The sequence below is a fragment of the Rhamphochromis longiceps genome, linkage group LG14 (assembly GCF_057381845.1).
Source record: "Rhamphochromis longiceps isolate RC_006_pf linkage group LG14, R_longiceps_female_GT1.1, whole genome shotgun sequence".
Classification (NCBI taxonomy): Eukaryota; Metazoa; Chordata; class Actinopteri; order Cichliformes; family Cichlidae; genus Rhamphochromis; species Rhamphochromis longiceps.
Window position 1 is genome coordinate 2,054,267 of NC_140570.1, and position 25,429 is coordinate 2,079,695.

Here is a 25,429-nt window from a genome sequence, read left to right on the forward strand (position 1 = left end):
GTAAATTAGAAAAACATAAGAAATGAGAAAACACAATTTAGACTCAGAAAACATCTGAATGAATATTAAAAGTTCATATTCTTTGAATCACTGAATGACTAAAATGTGATCCCTCCACTTGGATCCACACAGTTTTAAAGGTTTACATCTCTGAGCTTTGAAAGACACGCTGTTGGAAAGAGAAGAACGATGGCGACGTTTTGAGAGTAAAATGATGGCTTTAACACTGTGGACACAGCAGCAGTTGAAAGAGAAGTGTTTAAGATGAATCTTGGCAGAGTGAGAGAGGGCTCGTTAAGCAGGCAGGTGTGAGCCTGGTTGCTATAGTGACTGCACCCAATGGCTCCATACACACGGACACAGACATGCACCTCACTTTTGCTGCTTAAAATGAACAGAAACGTCAGCCCTAAACAAATCATTCCCAAATTAAAAGTACAAGTCGTATTGACGAAATTCTTTCACCGTGAGCGACAGCAATGTCCAGTCTACTGAATTCTGTTTTCATGCCTGTGGAGTTTATTATATGGACGTGGTGACCAGTGTTGGTCAAGTTACTTGAAAAAAGTAATCAGTAACTAATTACTGATTACTTCCCCAAAAAAGTAATCCCGTTACTTTACTGATTACTTATTTTCAAAAGTAATTAATTACTTAGTTACTTAGTTACTTTTTAAAAACACGATTTACAACCTGAAGAGGCGATAAAGCGATATATCTTTCAGCCCAATTCTAGTCTCTTTTTTTAACTTGTTTTATCAGTTTTAATCTTTTAACTTCATGCATCAAGCAAAAATTTAATTATATGCAACATTCTGAGTTGAATAAATGAATTTAACATTTAAACCTATTTTCTGCACATTCCAGCTCATAAAATAAAATATTTTTTTTGTTTACACTCACTCTTTCAAATAGATGCAAGTAAAACACAGCAGAACATAAATAAAGTCAAAGACTCAGCGGTCCTGTTGCTCTATTTTCACCTGTAAAGCAGGACAGCGGTAGGCGGAGGTTTACCCTGGTGCAGGTGTGCAGCGGTCAGTGGAAGGATACGGCAGTGTCTCTGTGAGTTTCCCATTACGTTGTTGCGCTCTCGGTGCTTGCTTGGAAGGTTAGGGGTTTTTATCGCTGTAAAAAGAAGTTTTCTTCTCACGCACGATAGACGCTAATGTTTTTGTCACTTTTTATGGAATAAAACTCAAAGTAAGGTCAGTACTTCCACGCTGCACGCTCATACTCTCTCCCACAATCGATATGTGATCCATTGTTGATCTGCACACAGCTGTTGTCACTAACGGCGCACTCGCTTATGTCACTGTCGTGAGACATTCTCGCAAAAAATCACGGTTTTAGTAACGCAGTAACGCAGCGTTCCTACGGGAAAGTAACGGTAATTTAATTACCGTTTTTGCAATAGTACTCCCTTACTTTACTCGTTACTCGAAAAAAGTAATCAGATTACAGTAACGCGTTAGTTACTGCCCATCTCTGGTGGTGACAGTGGAAAGACACCATGCTCTTCTGATTTTCAAACGAACCTTCTGAGCAATTTTAACATTAGAGTCTATGGAAGAGTTGGAGGGAGGAGGCGGTGCATTGGTGACATTTACGAAAGAACCATAACACCTAGTACAATAGTAAACACATTGGGTGAAAGAGGACAGCGATGGCTACGTTTTGAGGGTAAAATCATACCTGTAGAGCAAACGCTGCGGACACAGCAGCAGTTTTAAAAAAGATTTTAAGATTAATTTTTTTGCTCCTCTCACTCTAGCAGTTGAGCTGTCTCACTCTAGCCCCAACATTCCGTCCCATAAACACCCATTATAAACTCTGAAAAACATCATGAAACTTAAACTGGAACTGAGCACTTTACCCTACTTGCCTACTGGTGTTGGCCAGAGGGGCCGATGGCGCAATATGGCAGCCTCGCTTCTGTCAGTCTGCCCCAGGGCAGCTGTGGCTACAACTGTAGCTGCCTCCACCAGTGTATGAATGTCAGAGTGAATGAATAGTGGCATTGTAAAGTGCTTTGGGTGCCTTGAAAAGTGCTATATAAATCCAATCCATTATTATGTCTTGTCTTCGTTTTAAAGTTTGAATGGTGGCTCTATGTCAACGTATGTGGAAGTAGTAAGAGTTTAAAAATGAGTAAGTTGAATGAGGATTTGAAGGGTCTCCCCATTGAAATACATGGGAAATTTTTGTTGAAAAAAGTTGAATAAAATTAAAAATCTAAATGTTAAAAATGAGAAAAATAGAAGCAGTCATGTCCTAAAGAAGAGGAATCTAATGGTGTTTGAATGGTTTTTCTAAGTTGAACGGTTTTGAAGGAGTAGGAGTACAAAAAACGTACGGAATAGATAAAATAGAATAACTAGAAAGTGCATTTTCTGAAGAAACTGCAGTGTGAATGCTTGAATCTGAATGTATGCACTGAAATGAATTAATTGCTGAATGTTAAGTTAAAAATCTGAATGAGCTGGAAAATACAGAATTTTTAACCTGAAAATAAAAGTGCAGAACCTTTGAAAGCTGATGTTCACACAGAAGAAGTTGGAAAAAGCTAAGCATGTTTAAAATGTAAATAATAAAAAGATGAGTAATGACAAAAGAAAATTTAGAGTCAGAAAACCTCTGAATGAATATTAAAAGTTCATATTCTTCTAATTGAAATGAACTTAAAAGATGAACAAACATTCTGCAGAAAATACAAACTTTAATATACAGCATGATGTTTTTCAGACATATACACATGTGTATATCATGTTTAATAGTATTACATACATCAATTTGTTTTGTATGTCATAGAAAATAACATAAAAATCTTAAGTCATATTTTACAGCTTCTTTCTGAAAAGGACTGGTAGAATAAAGAAAAATAACTAAATTAAATAACTAAATAAAAAATAATGAGCAACATATGAAATACATGAAAATTCAACTTTTAAAACCACAATCCTGAACCTTTAAATTGTGTTGGTTTCTTAGAACATGGCTGAACAGCTGTTTCTATCGGTCTACTTAATCTTCTGATCTGTCTACACATCTTTTTATTACTCATTCTTTTTTATGTTTTAATGTAAACAGAATCCACACAGTGGTAAAAGAGAACTGTATAGAGATTTGTGAGTAAACTCAAATGAAAGCCTAAGGTGGTGACACAGTTTAACACATGCAAATAATCAAATAAACACATTAGTCCTTTTTGTGAACATGGATAAATAAGTATCAATAGTTTACAGCATTGTTCAGCCATGCCACTAAATGCTTTTTTACACATTGTTTTAACCTGGGCTCAGACACAAAGTCCCAAATTTAGTTAGTCCCTGACTTTGAGTTGTGGTTATGACTAATTATTATACACAAGGCTTTATCTATCTAAACTCTAAGGACACAAATATGAAAAAACCTATACTTACCAGCTGATACCCCACACTACACACTAGGTGTGCCATGTGACCTGAAACTTTGGTACAAAATCATCATAATCATTCTGTTAACACTGTTTTTTAACACTGTTTGTGTTGCTGTTCAGCAGTTTAAAATGTTTTAGATTGGATTACATGGAATGAATTTGAATTTTCTTGGGGGTTTTTGTATGTGTTTCGTTCTCAGCAGATTTTTTCTTCCATACTGTTGAATTCCAGTTACCACATTTCTGGTCATATGACATCCCAAGTGCCCACTTAAAAAAATCCCCACAGTTAATTCAACATTAAAACAAAATAAAAAAATGTTAAATAAATAAAGGTTTGCTCTGTGATGAAATATTAAATAAGCATACATTGTACAGAGCACTAACAATGAAAACAATCCTTTAGCCTGTTGATCAGAGAGAGGCAGTCATTATGTCCATTTAAAACCTGTAATCACAGAGCACAATGTTTCTGTGAAACTATGAAGTCCCATATGATCCTCATCATGTCCAGTGACTTCAGAGTGGATCCTCCCTGTCATCCGGCCAGTGTTTGATGTGTGGCAAGCAGCACAGAAGCAGGATAGCTGAGGACTTTAAAAGAAGAGCAGAAAACGGGAACATATGTAGTTGTAAATGTAAATATCAGTGATACTTGTCTTGTCAAAGGGAATAAAATAATGAAAATGTTAACTTACACACTCATTTAGAGAGGATCTTGACACTGCACAGAGGAGGCACAGTCAGTCTGACAATGATGGTGATCTCCAGGGATGTTTTCCTGCAGCAACATTCCTGCCAACTGGCCATATGATCCAGAGTAGTTGGTTTGTAATGAACAGAAAGGTGTATATGTTAGGTAGTGTGCACTCAGAGCTGGTCCTAAGAAAAAAAAACACATCCTGTAATAAACTGAATACCTGTAGTAGTGCTGCTGCAAATATGAAGCCCTTCTATCATGAGTGGTTTCAAAGAAGGTGTTTTGGAGGCTCGGTCACAGAAACTGTGCAGTCTGTTCAGTCCTGAGTGTCTCAGCTCTGATGGGGATGGATCACAGAGGGAAACACCTGAGTACAGACATTACAATACACTCTAACACTCCTAAGGTCAAGTGAAAACACAATTTAAACACTTTACAAAGAATGAATACATGTTTTCATGGAAATTATGTCATTAACCCTTTTTGTTGTGAGTAAATCTCACCGACTGCTTGTGGGACAAGCTAGAAGGAGGACTTATCACAGAATGTCTCCTGTGCTCCAGATGTGAAGTCTCACGCTCTGATCGTACGGCGATGAAGATGGTGATGATGAAGCCTCTCTGATCTGTGGCATTACAGTTTCTAGCTGCTATGTGCTTCACACTGTTGGATCTTACATGTGAAGCTTGGAGAAGACACAGGAGGACTGTGTCTCTCTTAAAAAAGAAAAAGAAAAAAGGAAACCTAACACCCCCCCCCCCTCAGCTCCCACCGTAAACCCCCCCCCCCACTCAACTCCCCAACCTCACACCATCCAATGTCTATACAAATGTAGGGTATCAGCTGGTAACAGAAAGCAAGTGTTACATATGTACTACTTATGTAACACTGCTGAAACATTTCTGGCCAGAAATGTGCAGTTATCAACCCAGACCCACCCTGATGATTGCACTGGCCGAAACATGATAAAAGCTCATAAAAATGTATGTTTCATCGAAAGATTTGTCCAAAAATATAATCGTATACTTTTGAAAAAGTTTAAAGTTTATAACAAACCAAAATAATAACATTTTTGTAAATAGTATTTCAAAATAGAGGCACACATAAAGTGGCTTAACTGTCATTATTGCTGTAATTAGGTTTGTTTGTTTGTTTGTTTGTTTGTTTGTTTGTTTTTTAAAAAGCAACCTTTAGTCATTATTGTTCTCTCAGAAACAATGAAGAAGCTGTTGAACATTTATGTGTTGTGTAGGCAATCCTCTGGTCCACCCTCCCTCCCTCCCAGCCACAGTGAGACTGGGGCAGCCTGGCAGGATGTTGAAGCCTGGCTGCAGAGAGGATATGCCTACACTGTTCGTTTCAAACTGCTATATTTGATTTTTCTGACATTTATAGGTTACTGTTAGTGAATTTTAGATTTTCTGTAATAAATAAAATTGTCATCTTTTACTGATATCATTACTTAATTCATGTAATTGTATTTTATGTAAACAATTCAACCATTATACTGCAATGCAGGGCGTCAACTTTTAAATATCGCTCTACTTTCTTAAGTCATTCAAAAATATAGAAATGACTTACTGTATTCAAAGATCTAGATCATGAATCATCACAGGACAATACACAGTATACTGGGTCATGGTAACTATGGTAGGTCTTCATGACTCCAGAATGGAGACATCGATCTGGCTGAGAAATGAAAATAAGGTCAAGCAGTGTGTTCTTCTCTGTGGTAGGGGCAGTGATGACCTGTGCGTATCCCCTAGACTCAAACAACTCCATGATTGGTTTGTTTGCACTGGATAAAACATTCTCATTAAAATCACCACAAACTATGATGGGATGACAGTCCATGATCTCCAATGAGTCTAATAGGCTTACCAGGTTTTTCAGGAATGGCCTCAGAGTGTAGTCTGGAGGTCTGTATACAACTGCAATCAGAGCACTGACTGGTGCTTCAACCTTTAAAGCCAGAAATTCAAGGTCAGTTACATTATGGATGTACTGTTTTTCATGCACTTGAATGTCACTTTTCACATAAACAGCAACTCCACCACCACTTCTGTTTGCCATCTGTCATGATCCTGGGTCTTTTGACCCAGCGTTTTAAGTTTGAGTTTATTTTGTTCATTAGGTTATCTAAGTTCATTTGGTTATTAGACTCCTTGTGTTTTCTTCCCCTGTATTTAAGTTTCCCCTCAACCTTCGTGTTTCATGCTGCGTGTCATTTGTTATCAAGTTTGTATTATTATGCCTAAGTGTTTCTAGTTATTATTTTCCCCTCGTGTTTCCAACCATGTTAAATCTCCCCTGCTCTTCATGCGTTTCATGTCTGTGTCTTACGTTGTCAAGTTCGGGTTGTCATGTCTATGTCTCATTATGTTTCCTGTTTTATTGTGAAGAGGTCTGGTGTTCTGTGTTCATCATGTTCAGTTTTACTCTCCCACTGTGACGTCATTATGTTCATGTGTGCCAGCTGTTTCCTCATGTGTCTCCACTTCCCCTAATCACCTCCTGTGTATTTAAGTCCTCTGTTTTCAGTGTGTGATTGTCAGGTCGTCTGTTGTTCACGCCAGGTTCTCCATGCCATGTTTCTAGGTTTCATGTCCAGGTTTTTCCATGTTGTTTGTTTAGTTCTCCCAGTTTAGGTTAATGTTAGTTTTATTTCTGTTTGCCTTGCCCTTTATTTGTACCTTTTCTGCCAGCCTCATTAAACGGCTCGCTTTTTGTTGATACTCAAGTCTTGATCCAAGTTCCTTGGTGTCTGCATTTTGGGTCCACTCTTCACAATACATACAGTCTGCTCTCGCCAGACTGTGACACCATCTGGGGAAAGTTTGTGTAGGACAGGTGTCTGTTGCGTTTGAACAAATTGTAATTTTCCAAGTGGAGACTCTCTGCGACAAAAGAGCCCCGCAGGTGTGTTTCTGTTAGGCACAAAACATCTGCTAGACACAATTCATGGTGACTTTTGATGTCATTAATGTGAGCTGGCAGTCCCTCTGTATTATGATGAACAATGGTGAAAACCTCTGACCTGCTCAGTGTTTGCCTCACGTGTAGAAGAGGCATCATGTCATCAAGGTTGGCTTGTCTCATGTTCTCAAGCGCTGCAGTGATTTCTGGGTTGGTGAATATTTTTTTCTCCTCCATATCAAGAAGATACAGTCCACTGAGAGACGTCACTCTACTGACAGCTACGTAGGCCATGCCGGGCTCAAAAATGCTCTTAAGAGAGACAACAGCTGATGTAGTTGTCATACCCTGTACCTTATGTATTGTACATGCAAAGGCCAGCTTCACTGGGAACTGTCTTCGTACCACTCCTTTCTGCTTCAGATTCTCCTCTGCTCTCTCAATGTACACCATGTCGTCTGCTGGTGTGCGGTTATTCTTTCCAGATGTCTCATTATCCATTTTAAGTCCAAGCTTGATGATGTGTTGGTCGTTTTCAGAGTGAACTACTCTAAGTAGTATTCCAAAAGCTCCATTAACCAAACCATTTTGTATGTCAATGTTTCTGGTGAGCATGACACGAGCTCCTTCTGCAACTTTCAGTGTGTCTGGTAACTCGTTTTTACCTCCTTTCAATGGTCTGTCTTGAAGTGCCATTCTGCCAGTTCTAGGATCTTTTCTATAATCATCTGCATGGATGTCAATGATATGAGTGTGGAGCAGAGCCAGTGTTGCAGAGTTGTGTGCATCCACTTCTTTATTAGTTGCAAAAATGTGCAACGCATCAGTTGGACAAAGGGCTGGTTCAGTTATGGCCTGTGACAACAAATTTCTATCTGCTTCGCAAAGCTCATCCAACTTTCCTTTCACACGAATTCTGTTCAGCATCTCTGCAAAGACAACATCATCTTTCTGACGCATAATCTCAGTCAGAGTGATCATCTGAAAATGCTCCCGCCACAGGTCGATCTCAGACGGGTCGTGCACACAGAGAGGTTTAGACTGTCGCACTGGGGGTAGCTGATAGAAGTCTCCGACAGCAATGACTGACATGCCTCCAAAGGGTCTCCGAGTCCCTTTGATCTGTTTGAGTCTTGCATCTACATATGCAAACAGATGTCTTGACACCATAGACACTTCGTCAATGACGATTATTTCAGCATTCAAAAGTTCTGATCTGACTTCATCCAGCTGATTGCCAAGTCCCTGAATGGGAGGTTTTAAGCTTCTAGGCAGCTTGAGAAGAGAATGCAGTGTTGTTCCAGAAATGTTAAAAGCTGCAGGCCCAGTGAAAGCAGTTAACAGGACAGTGGGTTTTGATATGTCAACGTCGTCTGCATATCTGGGCACTTTGCTCAGTATCTTAGATGCTTCTGAGTAGATGCATTTGATAAGATGTGATTTTCCTGTTCCAGCACCACCATTAATATAAAAGAAAAACTGCTCTGGATTTAGAGCACAGACTCTTTTAATGCACCAGTCTCTAACTGCATAAAATATGCAGGCTTGCTTCTTGTTCAGATTCTGAAACATCTGACGTAACAATGTGGGATCAATAGCAGGGGGTTCCCTGATGGCTCTGACTTCTGTTGAAGCATCAGCCTGACGGCTGTAGTCGGGCACATCTTCCTGTTCATTTTCATTGTCTCGCTCTCTTTCTTGTTCAACAAGTGGCAACCTTACGAGATCTGATTCAGGTGCCAGATTACACCATTCGTCAGTCACACCTCTGTTCTGCTCATATTCCTCAACAGCGCTCTCGATCTCCTCACTGTTTTTCTCATATTTTTCTCTGTTTCTTTTGACAATGTGTTGCACGTACTCAAGATGGTCAGTACCTGGTAGCTGTACACAGCCAGCACCATAGAAAGCCTGATAGGTTGGCAACGATGGTGTTTTCAGTTCGTGGTCTGAACGATGAGGAAGGTACAGTTTAAGCAGTCTTCCGTAATATTGCTCTGGATGTTTTTCTTGTGAGCAGCGGTGAAATCTGATGATAGCAGGCTTATCATTTTTGCGCCTTTGCACAAACCCCATCTCATTGAGAAGGGGCAAAACATCTTTACCTTTTTTCTGTTGGCCATAGACAATCCTGCAAGTAGCAGCAAAGTCTGCCATGCACATCTCCTCATACTCTGGTGTTTCAGGTCTGGCTTTGTATTTGTCATTCAAAGATGTCATCCAAACATTGGAAGACTCAGGTGTTGTGTTGTCCAGAACTGACAGGGGACGACTCATTTTCACAGGATTATCATCAGTTGGAATGAATATTACAGCACGTGAGCATTGCTTCATGTGAAGACCACATGCACGAGCAACACACTCCTGTGCACTGATCTCTCGCTTCTTTGAATATGCCTGCATGACGGCTCTCATTTCATCGCACTCATTTACACTGTCTTTATGCGAGTTCTCAATGACAGTTTTCAGGTACTCAGATAGCCCGCCCTCTTTTTTTGATATATATTTCATTAAATAATTTGCAGCACCAAAAGCATCTAAAACAAAGCTTATGTCGATATTACTGTTCCAGGCTTCAAGCAGATGTGGATTATAGCCGTTTATCCAAGAGTCTTTTGGATCACGCTTTAGTATGATCGTACTCCTCATGTTCATTTTATTCAGGTATCTCTGATATTCTGCATGTGTCAACTTGCATCTTTCCAAGAGCTGCTCTAAACTCATGGAAGCAGTTTCAGGTTCATTCAGCAGCTGGTTCAGTGGTCTGAGCTTGTTCTTTGCCGTTTCTACTTCCAGTGCATCATCCTCACTGGGTCTTGTGATCATTGTCTCATTGCAGGGTGGTTTGGGAAAACCAAAACGGCACCCGGAGCTTAAACTCCTAAAGCACGTCTTTGTGTGGTTCTTACTGTGTTTTTGCACTTCTGTTACTTTTTTGTACAGTTCAGGTTGTTTATGTGGATCAGGCAGCTGAGCTATGATGTATTTGTTTATAAAATCAACAACAGTTTGCTCATCATCCTCCTCAAACACAGGAGCACCTTCTACCCACAGGAGACAGTGTATGTGTGGGCTTCCTCTGTGCTGAAACTCAACTCTGTAAAAGTAGTCAATGACTTTGCCAAGTGGCTCTGCGGGAGATAAGAGTAAATCTCTGAATAATGCTTCAACTCTCTTGTCAAACATGCGCATTGTTGTGACAGGATTGCTTCTCAGGATGTCACACTTTGCTGACCAGTCGAGTCCTTCAAAATTCACTTGTTCACCTTGCTGCCTCGTTATTGCCTCGATCACTTCAGGCCAGCGCATTTCAGCAGCTGAAAATGTGCAAAAGAACGTGGGAGTTCCCAACTGTCTGATCATGGCAAAAAGATCTCTTGTTGTTTTCTCCCAATAGGCTGGGGTTCCTCTCAGAGGCTGCATGAATCTCACTGCATCTTTATTTCGCACCAGTTTCTCCACCTCATGTTTATCTTGTAACATGCCTGAGGTTATTTTTCTACCATCTCTGGTCAGAGGCTTTGCCTTCCTTAACTGTACTGTCATGCTGGATGTAGCCAAGTGTATTTCAGTCACAAACTGTGCTAAGAATAAATAGTTTGTGTCTTTGGCAAAACGATCATCAATGCAGAAAAGTCTTGATTTGAAATACCCACTGGGGGATACTTTGATCAGCCTTCTTTCATCAAGTGTGTTTTGGCCTGTAGGAAACTGCACAGGGAAGGCCATGGCCTCCAGTTTAGGTGTTTTGAAAAAACTTATTGGATTGTTTCTCTCTGCAGGAGCAACAGAGTAGATTCCTTCACTGAAACATAATATCTCCTCAGCCACATCAGGGGGCTGCAAACAGGACTCGAGTGCAAAACCACCATTAGTCAGTCCATCTTCTTGCTCTGAATCATCTCTCATCTGTTCATGTGATTGTTCACCATCACAGGGTAACATGTCAATATCCTGTTCATTTTTATTTTGTGCTTCACTCAGTGCATTTTTCTCACAGCTGTCAATTTCCATTAAATCAGCCTCATCATAATCGTCCTCATTCATATTTTCATCATCATCATCATCATCTTCATCAGGAAGTGTTGGATCACACAGCTCAGCATCATCTCTGATGCTCACATCCTTATACTGTGGATGAATCTGCTTGAGTTTATGCAGTGCTTGCACAAGTTTAGACCAGCTTACAGTCTGAAACAGCTGATGACCTTTGTAAGACAAGCGTCTCTTCAGTTTTACTCTCATCACCTGAGAATTAATTCTTAATCGAGGCAATGCTTCAACAGTTTCCTGTACCTCTGATGGGACACAGACCACATTTCCTCTAATTGCTCTTTGTCTGCCTTTGGGAAGAGGAATGATCTTGGCAAATGGTATGCACTTGGCTATGAGATGTCTCTCCAGTATGTTGAGATCAGACAGTTCAGGTGGAGTATCAGCAAGATCCAGTTTATTGGCAACAGCAAGTGCTGGCATGGATCCATTTTTAAGATGATTGTGGCAGGTGTGACAAATCCACTCTCTCTTTCTCTCATCGGGAACATTGCACTGCTCATTTCTGCAGTTTTCATCACAAACATGAACAAATCTTCCAGTCAAACATGTTGCAACTACATGTGGGTTTTTGACATACTTTGACCTTGTGCAGGGTCGCACTTGGTTTGGAAATGAAGCCTTGAAGCATACAGTACATGGGTATGATGGTCCAGCTTTGATTTGTGATTTGAACACAGATATGGCCTCGTTGATCACACTGTTGTCACTCTCTTGGGTTTGTCTGTTCACCCATCTGTATTTCCTTTTTATTTTCATTGCACATCTCATGTTGTGCATAATCCTGAATGCAAGATTACTTTGATACCTGTCTCGCATTAGTTGTTTCATTAGTTGTCTGTGTCTTACTCTGAATGCATTGTCACGTGCATAACGCTGAGTCACTCGAGATCTCTGTCTCTCTCTGAATTCAGGGTTTTCTTGATACCTTTTAGTTATATAGTTTTTTTGTTTTTGTCTAAATTCAGCATTGTCACAGTAGCGTCTTTTAATATATTGTTGTTGTTTCTTTCTGAATTCATCGTTCTCACAGTAGCGTCTTTTAATATATTGTTGTTGTTTCTTTCTGAATTCATCGTTCTCACAGTAGCGTCTTTTAATATATTGTTGTTGTTTCTTTCTGAATTCATCGTTCTCACAGTAGCGTCTTTTAATATATTGTTGTTGTTTCTTTCTGAATTCATCGTTCTCACAGTAGCGTCTTTTAATATATTGTTGTTGTTTCTTTCTAACTGTAGCATTCTCAGAAAAACGTTTTTTAACATATTGTTTTTGTTTCTTTCTGAATTCATCATTTTCACAGTAACGTCTTCTAATATATCTCTGTTGTTTCTGTCTCAATTCATCATTCTCACAATAACGTCTTTTCATATACTGTTGTTTTTTCTGTCTGACTTCAGGATTGTTTTTATATGCCTCGCTTGTGCAAGACTTTTTCTTTTCTTTGTACTCTTTGTTTGAAGCATACTTTTGTCGTTCTTTCCTTTTTTGGTTTTCTTTTCTCTGATTTCTGGGTTTCTCTGATGCCATTAATCTTCTTTTCATTTTGTGCCTTTGTTGTTTATTAACTTTTTTCAGTTTTTGTAAAACTATATCAGAAAGATCACAGGAAGCAACATTTGTTATTGCAGCATTTGATTGACATAAAAAAGCATCCCTTGATGGAAGGAAACTTAATTCACTGCATAGTTCTTCAGTTGGTATATTAGGAGGTTCATTCTGATCTTCATATGATGTGAACTGAGTCACGTGAACTTCTTTTTGTTTCACCGGTGGCGTACAAATGGACATTTGACAAAAGATGTTCTCAGTCAGATCAGTCGTTGTGTTTCTCCTTGGAGTAGAGGAGTTTGCTTCATCAACAGTTGTATCAGAGTGAGTAGATGCCACAGCAGTGGCAGCTGTTGGTCTGCAGACTGTGTCTGTGATAGTATCACTCAGGTTGACTGTGCTCATACTGTAGAACTGCACAGGCTTCAGTTCATAGTTACAAGAGGGTGATATCTCCATCATTTCATAAGAATCTTGGATCCTCTTAATCATGTCACTGAGGAGTGTGAATTTCAGCATCACTGCTGTACCACGATTACGTGACTGTAGTAATAGAGAAAGACCACTGGGTGTTCTGGAGTGTGGATCAAAGAAACCATATTTGCCTGATGTGGATCTGAACACTGCGATACACAATCCACTCATAATCAATAAGGCATACTGCACATCTGACAACAGGCAGCTCAGTCCTGCTTCTAAGCTGAGAAAGGTATCTACTGCTTCCTCTGGAGGTTCTTCAAATGTCCCATACCGGGAAGGCTGTGTCATGTCGACATCATACATAGACCAGCGAGCATCAACTTTGTCTGGCAGCTCATCGGTTGCCAAATGAATATTTTTAGGAAATCTTTTCTTGGCCTCTTTGTACATCACATCACCTTTATCCAAGACCAGATTAAGGTCAGCTGTAGTCATGTTTTCATTCTCATGAAGGAATGCAAGAAATGTGAGTGAGTTGCATGTGCACTGCTTGTTTCTGGAGTCTCCATATTTAGGATGTGCCTGGCTGCGAGATGCACAGACAAGTGTAATAGAGGGCTGGTTTTTAAGGTTCACTCTTTCTGCATGAGATGGTCCTGCCACATCACTGTGACAGCCTCTTTTCAAAAAGTCAGCATAACCCACCTGTGGGGCACTTGACACCTCATGTTGTTCATTAACTTTATGCTGCAGTCCACTCTTTACAGCATCAGCATAAGATACCTGTTGTACATGTGCAGGAACATGTTGACCTGCCTGTTTGACACTGTCAGAATTGGTCTTTGTAGACACACTGTCTTCTGCAGAGCTCTGAGGAAAATCAAACTCAGCTTGTTCACATGTTGGTACTTTGTGAAACTCATGAAACTTTTTCCAGCGTTGTTTTGCAGCTTGTGACTTTTTCTGCTTCCTTGGCATTTTCACACACCTGCAAGTGTTTCTTAGTCTTTAGAAAATATGTTCACAAGATAAGAGTGGCACACACCAGGAGATGTTGTCTTTGTTTTTATATTTCAGTTTTTATTTGTCTTAAACAGTTGTCTTTCGTTTGACAGTTTGTTCTTCAGTTGAGAGAATATTATGCACTCTCTTTATTGGCTTGGCATTTTTCAGCAGCAAGCCAAGAGTGAAAAACAGGTAGAGAGAAAATTTAGAAGAGAGAACAGGCAGAGCAGGAGAGACACGGCTGGGAAATCACAATCAAACCGTGAATTAGTTTTCTTTGTTTGTTCAGTTTGTTCTCAGGTAGAGGCAATATATGCACTCTTTATTGCTTTAATGGCTTGGCGTTTTTCAGCAGCAAGCCAAGAGTGAAAAACAGGTAGAGAGAAAATTTAGCAGTGAGAACAGGCAGAGCAGGAGAGACACGGCTTTAAATCAAACCGCAGATTTTTCTTTGTTTGTTCAGTTTGTTCATAGGTTGAGGCAAAATATGCACTCTTTATTGCTTTGTTGGCTTGGCGTTTTTCAGCAGCAAGCCAAGAGTGAAAAACAGGTAGAGAGAAAATTTAGCAGAGAGAACAGACAGAGCAGGAGAGACACGGCTTTAAATCAAACCGCAAAAGGATTGTTGGTTTGGCAAAATTTCTCACAAACCACAGAGTGAAATACAGATGGAAAGAAGGCAGAGACAATAGGTGGAGCAGGACAGAGGATAGAGGGGTTGGGGGGTTGGGATGTGAGAGAGAAGACTGGAGATCTGGTCCTTGTTCTTCTTCTTCTACACACTCTGAACAAAAAACAAGAAAAAAAAATAATTTTATTAAAATTATATCACATGGTAATTGTATGAACTAAATGTGACTACTGCAAAAGGACAAAACAAATATTCAAGCTAAACTGTTGTCGGTTGCCATGTGCAAAAAGTTGCATAATTGGGCACTTTTTAAAAGGTCACCATCGTTGTCACCATACACACCCATTATAAACTCTGAAACGGCTGAAAAAACATCATGAAACTTAAACTGGAACTGAAGAAAAAGTATAATAGATATTGAAAAGATAAATACAAGTTGAATAGTTGAATGTCTTGTCTTCGTTTTAAAGTTTGAATGGTGGCTCTATGTCAATGTATGTGGAAGTAGTAAGAGTTTAAAAATGAGTAAATTGAATGAGAATTTGAAGGGTCTCCCCATTGAAATACATGGGAAATTTTTGTTGAATAAAGTTGAATAAAATTAAAAATATAAATGTTAAAAATGAGAAAAATAGAAGCAGTGTTGTCCAAAAGAATAGGAATCTAACGGTGTTTGAATGGTTTTTCTAAGTTGAACGGTTTTGAAGGAGTAGGATTACAAAAAACGTACGGAATACAGAATAAAATATAATAATAATAATAACTAGAAAGTGCATTTTCTGAAGAAACTGCAGTGTGAATGCTTGAATCTGAATGTATGCACTGAAATGAATTAATTGCTGAATTTTGAGTTAAAAATATTGAATGAGATTAAAAAAAAACAAACAAACAAAACGAATTTAACCTGAAAACAAAGGTGCTGAACTGCTAAAAGCTGAACGTTACACAGAAGAAGAAGTTGGAAAAAAACTGAAAATGTTTTAATTGTAAATTAGAAAACCCTAAGAAATGAGAAAAGAACATTTAGAGTCAGAAAACATCTGAATGAATATTAAAAGGTCATATTCTTTGAATCACTGAATGACTAAAATGTGATCCCTCCACTTTGATCCACACAGTTTAAAAAGTTTAAATGCCTGAGCTTTGAAAGACACGGTGTTGGAAAGAGAACAATAATGGCGACAATTTGAGGGTAAAATGATGGCTGTAACACTGTGGACACAGCAGCAGTTGAAAGAGAAGTGTTTAAGATTAATTTTGGCAGAGTGGCAGAGAGAGCTCGTTAAGCAGGCAGGTGTGAGCCTGGTTGCTATAGTGACCGCACCCAATGGCTCCATACACACGGACACAGACATGCACCTCACTTTTGCTGCTTAAAATGAACAGAAAAGTCAGGCCGAAACAAATCGTTCCCAAATGAAAAGTAAAAGTCGTATTGACAAAATTCTTTCACTGTGAGCGACAGCAATGTCTAGTCTACCAAATTCTCAGTTTTCATGTCTGTGGAGTTTATTATATGGACGTGGTGACAGTGGAAAGACACCATGCTCTTCTGATTTTCAAACGAACCTTCTGAGCCATTTTAACATTGGAGTCTATGGAAGAGTTGGAGGGAGGAGGCTGTGCATTGGTGACATTTATGAAAGAACCATAACACCTAGTACAATAGTAAACACATTGGATGAAAGAGGACAGCGATGGCTACGTTTTGAGGGTAAAATCATACCTGTAGAGCAAACGCTGCGGACACAGCAGCAGTTTTAAAAAAGATTTTAAGATTAATTTTTTTGCTCCTCTCACTCTAGCAGTTGAGCTGTCTCACTCTAGCCCCAACATTCCGTCCCATACACACCCATTATAAACTCTGAAACGGGTGAAAAAACATCATGAAACTTAAACTGGAACTGAAGAAAAAGTATAATAGATATTGAAAAGATAAATACAAGTTGAATAGTTGAATGTCTTGTCTTCGTTTTAAAGTTTGAATGGTGGCTCTATGTCAATGTATGTGGAAGTAGTAAGAGTTTAAAAATGAGTAAGTTGAATGAGGATTTGAAGGGTCTCCCCATTGAAATACATTATAAATTTTTGTTGAATAAAGTTGAATAAAATTAAAAATATAAATGTTAAAAATATGAAAAATGGAAGCAGTGTTGTCCAAAAGAATAGGAATCTAACGGTGTTTGAATGGTTTTTCTAAGTTGAACGGTTTTGAAGTTATAGGATTACAAAAAACGTACGGAATACAGAATAAAATATAATAATAATAACTAGAAAGTGCATTTTCTGAAGAAACTGCAGTGTGAATGCTTGAATCTGAATGTATGCACTGAAATGAATTAATTACTGAATTTAAGTTAAAAATCTTGAATGAGATAAAAAAAAAACCCCGAATTTAACCTGAAAACAAAAGTGCTGAACTGCTAAAAGCTGAAGGTTACACAGAAGAAGAAGTTGGAAAAAAGCTGAAAATGTTTTAATTTTAAATTAGAAAAACCTAAGAAATGAGAAAAGAACATTTAGAGTCAGAAAACATCTGAAAGAATATTAAAAGGTCATATTCTTTGAATCACTGAATGACTAAAATGTGATCCCTCCACTTGGACCCACACAGTTTAAAAAGTTTACATCTCTGAGCTTTGAAAGACAAGATGTTGGAAAAAGAACAACGATGGCGACGTTTTGAGGGTAAAATGATGGCTTTAACACTGTGGACACAGCAGCAGTTGAAAGAGAAGTGTTTAATATGAATCTTGGCACAGTGGCAGGCAGAGCTCGTTAAGCAGGCAGGTGTGAGCCTGGTTGCTATAGTGACTGCACCCAATGGCTCCATACACACGACACAGACATGCACCTCACTTTTGCTGCTTAAAATGAACAGAAAAGTCAGGCCGAAACAAATCGTTCCCAAATTAAAAGTACAAGTCGTATTGACAAAATTCTTTCACCGTGAGCGACAGCAGCTTCTAGTCTACCGAATTCTCAGTTTTCATGCCTGTGGAGTTTATTATATGGACGTGGTGACAGTGGAAAGACACCATGCTCTTCTGATTTTCAAACGAACCTTCTGAGCCATTTTAACATTAGAGTCTATGGAAGAGTTGGAGGGAGGAGGCTGTGCATTGGTGACATTTATGAAAGAACCGTAACACCTAGTACAATAGTAAACACATTGGATGAAAGAGGACAGCCATGGCTACGTTTTGAGGGTAAAATCATACCTGTAGAGCAAACGCTGTGGACACAGCAGCAGTTTTAAAAAAGATTTTAAGATTAATTTTTTTGCTCCTCTCACTCTAGCAGTTGAGCTGCCTCACTCTAGCCCCAACATTCCGTCCCATACACACCCATTATAAACTCTGAAACGGGTGAAAAAACATCATGAAACTTAAACTGGAACTGAAGAAAAAGTATAATAGATATTGAAAAGATAAATACAAGTTGAATAGTTGAATGTCTTGTCTTCGTTTTAAAGTTTGAATGGTGGCTCTATGTCAATGTATGTGGAAGTAGTAAGAGTTTAAAAATGAGTAAGTTGAATGAGGATTTGAAGGGTCTCCCCATTGAAATACATTATAAATTTTTGTTGAATAAAGTTGAATAAAATTAAAAATATAAATGTTAAAAATATGAAAAATAGAAGCAGTGTTGTCCAAAAGAATAGGAATCTAACGGTGTTTGAATGGTTTTTCTAAGTTGAACGGTTTTGAAGTTATAGGATTACAAAAAACGTACGGAATACAGAATAAAATATAATAATAACTAGAAAAATTTGCATTTCCTGCGAAAATGCAGTGTGGATGCTTTAAAGCTGAAGCTGTATGCAAAAAGTAGCTGAAAAAGCTGAAAAGTTGCAGAAATTGTAAAAACTTTGCAGAAGCAAAGGAACTTTGCTAAAATGGAATAACTTAGCAGAACTGCAATATCTTAGAGGAATCATAATACTTGGCAGAAATATAATAGCATAGCAGAACTTAGCAGAAATATTGTAACTTACCAGAAACATAACTTCTCAAAAATACAAGAATTTAGGAGAAATAGTATAAGATAACAGAAAGAATATATTTAGACAAAAATACTTAAGCATTACAGAAACACTATGATTTAGAAAAATAGTACAACATAGCAGAAATACTGTGATTTACCAGAGACACTGTGATGAACTATGAATATTGTAATTTTAAATTAAGACTATGTTTTAGCACAAATATTATAATTTGGCAGAAATACTATGATACAGCACAAATACTCTGGTTTAGCACAAATATTATAACATAGCAGAAATACAATTATATAGCAGAAATGCTATATTTAGAAAGAAAAATATAATATAGTAGAAATAGTATGATTGAGCAGAAATACTACAATATAGCATAATAACAATGATTTAGCAGAAATACTATGATTGAGCAGAAGTACTAAGATGTAGTAAAAGTACTTTGATTTAACAGAAATACAATTATGGAGGAGTAATACTTTAAAATGGGAGAAATATTGATACACACACACACATACACAGAGCCTAAAGGTAAGAGTATTTGTGCCATGGAGTGTTAAGAATGTGAGGTCCATATTAGAAAAGCTGGTAAAATCATAAAAGTTTGCAGAATTGTAATAAATGATGAATATGAATTACTGGTCTGTGACAGTGTATTAATTTGTAGGGAAAAAAAAACATGTTGACCAAGGTGGAATCGAACCCACGATCTTTGGCTTGCAGACCCGTGTCATTACCAACTGCGCCACTGGGAAAGAGAGGAGCCGTTTTGAAAAACAGGGTGATGAGCAGTCAGAATTAGATCCCGGTGAGAGGCGAAAAACGCAGTTTTTTGGAGTTACAAAACGTTGTGTAACTCAAAAACTAGGTGGACTAGAGGCATAATTCTTGTATTGGGTGAATCAGCGGACTTTGGTGTACTTTGACTGCGATTTTCATTGCTCTTTGTACAACCGTCGCTGAGATATGACGAGAGAGGAAACGGAAGACCTCAGACATGATTGGCTGACTGGGAAGCCATGCAGGCCCTGATATGTGATATGTGTCTGAGTCCGCACAGAGGATTGGCTGCCTGGCAGAAATATATAGAAATAGTATGATTAAGCATAAATACTACATTTAGCAGAAATACTATATTAAGCACAAATCCTATAAAAAGCAGAAATAGTATATTAAGCACAAATCCTATTAAAAGCAGAAATAGTATATTAAGCACAAATCTTATAAAATAGCAGAAATAGTATATTAAGCACAAATCCTATAAAAAGCAGAAATACTGTAATTTAGCAGAAATACTATATTAGGCACAAATCCTATAAAAAGCAGAAATACTGTACTATGATTTAGTAGAAAAACTATAAATAATCAGAAATACTATATTTGGCAGAAATACTATATTTTGCACAAATCTTATAAAATAGCAGAAATAGTATGATTTAGCACAATAGTAATAAGTTAAACAGAAAAATTGGAAAAGCAAAATGGACAGCTGAAGAAATGCTGAACATGCTGAGGGTCCCTCAAATATACTTGTTAAATGAAAAAAATCAGCAAAAAAATATATATAACAGCCACACAATCAGAAATATGTACACATAAGGAAACACACATGCACAGAGAGACACACACACAAGATCCAATTCAGTCAACCAGTCTAAATATATTGAATTTGAATCTTAGAATGAGATCATCCCATTAAAAGGCCTTCTCTCTCTCTCTCTCTCTCTGTCACACACACACACACACACACACACACACACACACACACACACACACACACACACACACAGGGAGAGAGAAGTAAGTTTCTAGCTCAGTCAGCCTGGGAGCTGCTGAATTTGAATCCACCAATCAGAGAGCCTGTGCACTTTTTCCCGCCAAAACAGGTGCATCTATTTACACACGCAGCACAGAGAGGCACAGGTTTATCCGGTTGTTCAGTCTGACGTCACTAGCCGTGTCTGGGTCTAAACTCCGCTGCAGGTCCATATATCAAACGATCACTATGGCATTACTGAGAGTTGAAAAACTGTCTAAAGTCTTTCATCTTTAATAAAATGATCAGCGTTCTGCTCTACCAGGTGTAACAATTGAGTTTAACATCCAGGCATCCATGAAAACAGAATTTATGACATTTAACGGAGTTAGAAGTTAGCAGGGAGTTAGCTCGCTAGCTTCTATCTAAATACAATATAGCATGTCCTGACTGCGGGGTTTTGGAAACAAATTAAAACGTACAGCTCTGTTATCACTTCCAACATAAATGAAGACAGAAAGCTAAACAGCAGTGACGTTTGTAGGGTTACTGAAGTTTGGCTAGCTGGTATATAATGATGTGCTACGTGACCGCTAGCGACACAGCTATGTTAGCATAATATAAACAAGCTAACTTTTTTTCCACTTGATAAAAGTTACCGTGAGTGTTCTCGGTGGTCAGGAACAAATGTAATCGCATGGCAGGATGCTGTAAACGGACCAAACTTCAGCCAGGAGAACAACTGAGATAATCCATCCACAATACGAGGTTAGTCATTCATATACTGCTGCATGGGCTGGGCTGTAGTTACATCCTAAGGTTTTAAAAACTGAGCTTAAATAAATGATTAGCGGTAATAAAAGCCGAGGGAGGTCAACAGTGATCGCTGACTGTTTTAGGAGCTTTTTGAGATCAAATAGAAGAAAATACATAACATTAAACATGTTAACAACACAAATGCCATATTAAACGCAGACTACTTTAGACCCGGAAGTAGGATTCGTCGCGTCATCACTGAACAACCGGATTGCAGTCTATTTCTCATAATGACGACTCCCCTCAAACAAATGACCATAATTTCCTAACCGTAGGGGCTAGAGCGGTCATTCTTACACCGTTTTGTTCAGAAGAGATGGGGGAATCTTCAAGTGTTGACAATTTATCATTAAAATATGAATTTTTAGAGATATATGACATGGATGACTTGTTGACTTAGAAGCCACGAATTCCCCAATATGCAAATTTGAATGCCTCAGACCACATATATGATTGGCTGGCTGGGAAGCCGTGCAGGCCCTGATTTGTGGATTTGAATTCCTCAGCCCTCAGATATGATTGGCTGGCTTAGAAGCCATGAAGGCCCCAATATGCAAATTTGAATGCCTCAGGACACATATATGATTGGCTGGGAAGCCGTGCAGGCCCTGATTTGAAAATTTGAATGTCTCAGTCCTCACAGAGGATTGGCTGCCTGGGGACCTGGCAGAAATATATAGAAATACTATGATTAAGCATAAATACTACATTTAGTAGAAATACTATGTTTTAGCACAAATACTATAAAAAGCAGAAATACTATAATTTAGCAGAAATACTATATTAAGCACAAATAGTATAAAAAGCAGAAATAGTATGATTAAGCATAAACACTACATTTAGTAGAAATACTATGTTTGAGCAAAAATCCTATAAAAAGCAGAAATACTATATTAGGCAAAAATCCTATAAAAAGCAGAAATAGTATGATTAAGCATAAATACTACATTTAGTAGAAATACTATGTTTTAGCACAAATAGTATAAAAAGCATAAATACTGTAATTTAGCAGAAATACTATATTAGGCACAAATCCTATAAAAAGCAGAAATACTGTACTATGATTTAGTAGAAAAACTATAAATAATCAGAAATACTATATTTGGCAGAAATACTATATTTTGCACAAATCTTATAAAATAGCAGAAATAGTATGATTTAGCACAATAGTAATAAGTTAAACAGAAAAATTGGAAAAGCAAAATGGACAGCTGAAAAAATGCTGAACATGCTAAGGGTCCCTCAAATATACTTGTTAAATGAAAAAATCAGCAAAAAAAATGCACAGGGAGAGAGAAGTAAGTTTCTAGGTCAGCCTGGGAGCTGCTGAATTTGAATCCACCAATCAGAGAGCCTGTGTACTTTTTCCCGCCAAAACATGTGCATCTATTTACACACGCAGCACAGAGAGGCACAGGATTATTGCAGCCTATTTCTCATAATGACGACTCCCCTCAAACAAATGACCATAATTTCCTAACCGTAGGGGCTAGAGCGGTCATTCTTACACCGTTTTGTTCAGAAGAGATGGGGGAATCTTCCAGTGTTGACAATTTATCATTAAAATGTGAATTATTAAAGCTATTTGACTTCTAATGCACCATAACTGAGTAGAGCGAAGCAAAAACTGCTTGACTTGCCCTCAAACAACGCTTTGTAACTCGAAATCTATTTGGAGTATCGATATCATTCTTTCACCGTAAGAGACAGCAGGCTTTGGTGAACAGTCATGGAAATTTTCAGGTCTCTGTGGAAATCCAACAAAAAGTTATGACGAGAGAAAAAAGTGGTTCATTTCCAGGGTTTGAAATTTGAAGAAATCTGAGCGACGGACGAATTTCCTACCCTCAAACAAGTCCAACTCATTTCAGAACGGTAATACGTGAGAAAGAAATTCTTGAATTGTGAGCGTCACGAGTGTCTGAAGATATACCGGGACAAGCCTCATGTCTTAACTTTGCTTCGTTAAGGAGATATGACGATTCGAATATGCCTCTCATTACAGAAATGCAGCGGTGATTTTGAACAAACTCTCCATTGACTTTATATGGAGAGTTTTCCGACATTGTGTTGGTCTGAGGAGATTTGCGAAAGTTCTATGAATACCACAACAATGATAGTGACATTTTCGGAAACCCAGCAAAAATACCTATGTTTTGATGTATAATTTGTGGAAGTTGAGTGAAGATTGAGCAAGTAGCAAGAAGTTGTTCGGACATGAAGAGAAGACTGCAAAACCTTCAGTGGCACACTGGAAGCCAAGTGCATAGCAACCATAACAACGCATGTATTTTGTGAAAAATCACAATTTTGCAACTGAAAACTTTAAGAGGCATAAAGGTAAAACGGTAAAAGATTTGAAAAAGCTGAATCATACCTGAATAGCCCAATAATTTGAGAACATTTTAAAGTTTGAATGGTTGTTCTACGTGAAAATATGAGGAAGTAGTTAAGTTTCAGAAACAAGCAAATTTTAGCAGAATTGCAGAAGTTTCCCATTCATTTCAATGGGACAAATTAAGCTTAATATTTTAAAAAGTATAATAGTGAAAAATACCAAAAGACATAGCAGGAATTAGCAGAAATAGCAGAATATTTTAAAATTTGAACGGTGAAAATCGGCTGAAAATTGCGGAAGTAGTTAAGTGCCAAAAAGTGTACGGAAGTCCCAAGAGGAACTCAATAGTGTGGATGCTTAAAGCATCCACACAATAATAATAATAATAAAGATTAGAAGAACAATACTGTGAATGCTTTTCAAGCATTCACACTAATAATAACTAGAAAGTGCATTTTCTGAAGAAACTGCAGTGTGAATGCTTGAATCTGAATGTATGCACTGAAATGAATTAATTACTGAATTTAAGTTAAAAATCTTGAATGAGATAAAAAAAAAAAACCCCGAATTTAACCTGAAAACAAAAGTGCTGAACTGCTAAAAGCTGAAGGTTACACAGAAGAAGAAGTTGGAAAAAAGCTGAAAATGTTTTAATTGTAAATTAGAAAAACCTAAGAAATGAGAAAAGAACATTTAGAGTCAGAAAACATCTGAATGAATATTAAAAGGTCATATTCTTTGAATCACTGAATGACTAAAATGTGATCCCTCCACTTGGATCCACACAGTTTAAAAAGTTTAAATGTCTGAGCTTTGAAAGACAAGATGTTGGAAAAAGAACAACGATGGCGACGTTTTGAGGGTAAAATGATGGCTTTAACACTGTGGACACAGCAGCAGTTGAAAGAGAAGTGTTTAAGATGAATCTTGGCAGAGTGGCAGGCAGAGCTCGTTAAGCAGGCAGGTGTGAGCCTGGTTGCTATAGTGACCGCACCCAATGGCTCCATACACACGGACACAGACATGCACCTCACTTTTGCTGCTTAAAATGAACAGAAAAGTCAGGCCGAAACAAATCGTTCCCAAATGAAAAGTACATGTCGTACTGACAAAATTCTTTCACCGTGAGCGACAGCCATGTCTAGTCTACCAAATTCTCAGTTTTCATGCCTGTGGAGTTTATTATATGGACGTGGTGACAGTGTAAAGACACCATGCTCTTCTGATTTTCAAACGAACCTTCTGAGCCATTTTAACATTAGAGTCTATGGAAGAGTTGGAGGGAGGAGGCTGTGCATTGGTGACATTTATGAAAGGACCATAACACCTAGTACAATAGTAAACACATTGGATGAAAGAGGACAGCCATGGCTACGTTTTGAGGGTAAAATCATACCTGTAGAGCAAACGCTGCGGACACAGCAGCAGTTTTAAAAAAGATTTTAAGATTAATTTTTTTGCTCCTCTCACTCTAGCAGTTGAGCTGCCTCACTCTAGCCCCAACATTCCGTCCCATACACACCCATTATAAACTCTGAAATGGGTGAAAAAACATCATGAAACTTAAACTGGAACTGAAGAAAAAGTATAATAGATATTGAAAAGATAAATACAAGTTGAATAGTTGAATGTCTTGTCTTCGTTTTAAAGTTTGAATGGTGGCTCTATGTCAATGTATGTGGAAGTAGTAAGAGTTTAAAAATGAGTAAGTTGAATGAGGATTTGAAGGGTCTCCCCATTGAAATACATTATAAATTTTTGTTGAATAAAGTTGAATAAAATTAAAAATATAAATGTTAAAAATATGAAAAATAGAAGCAGTGTTGTC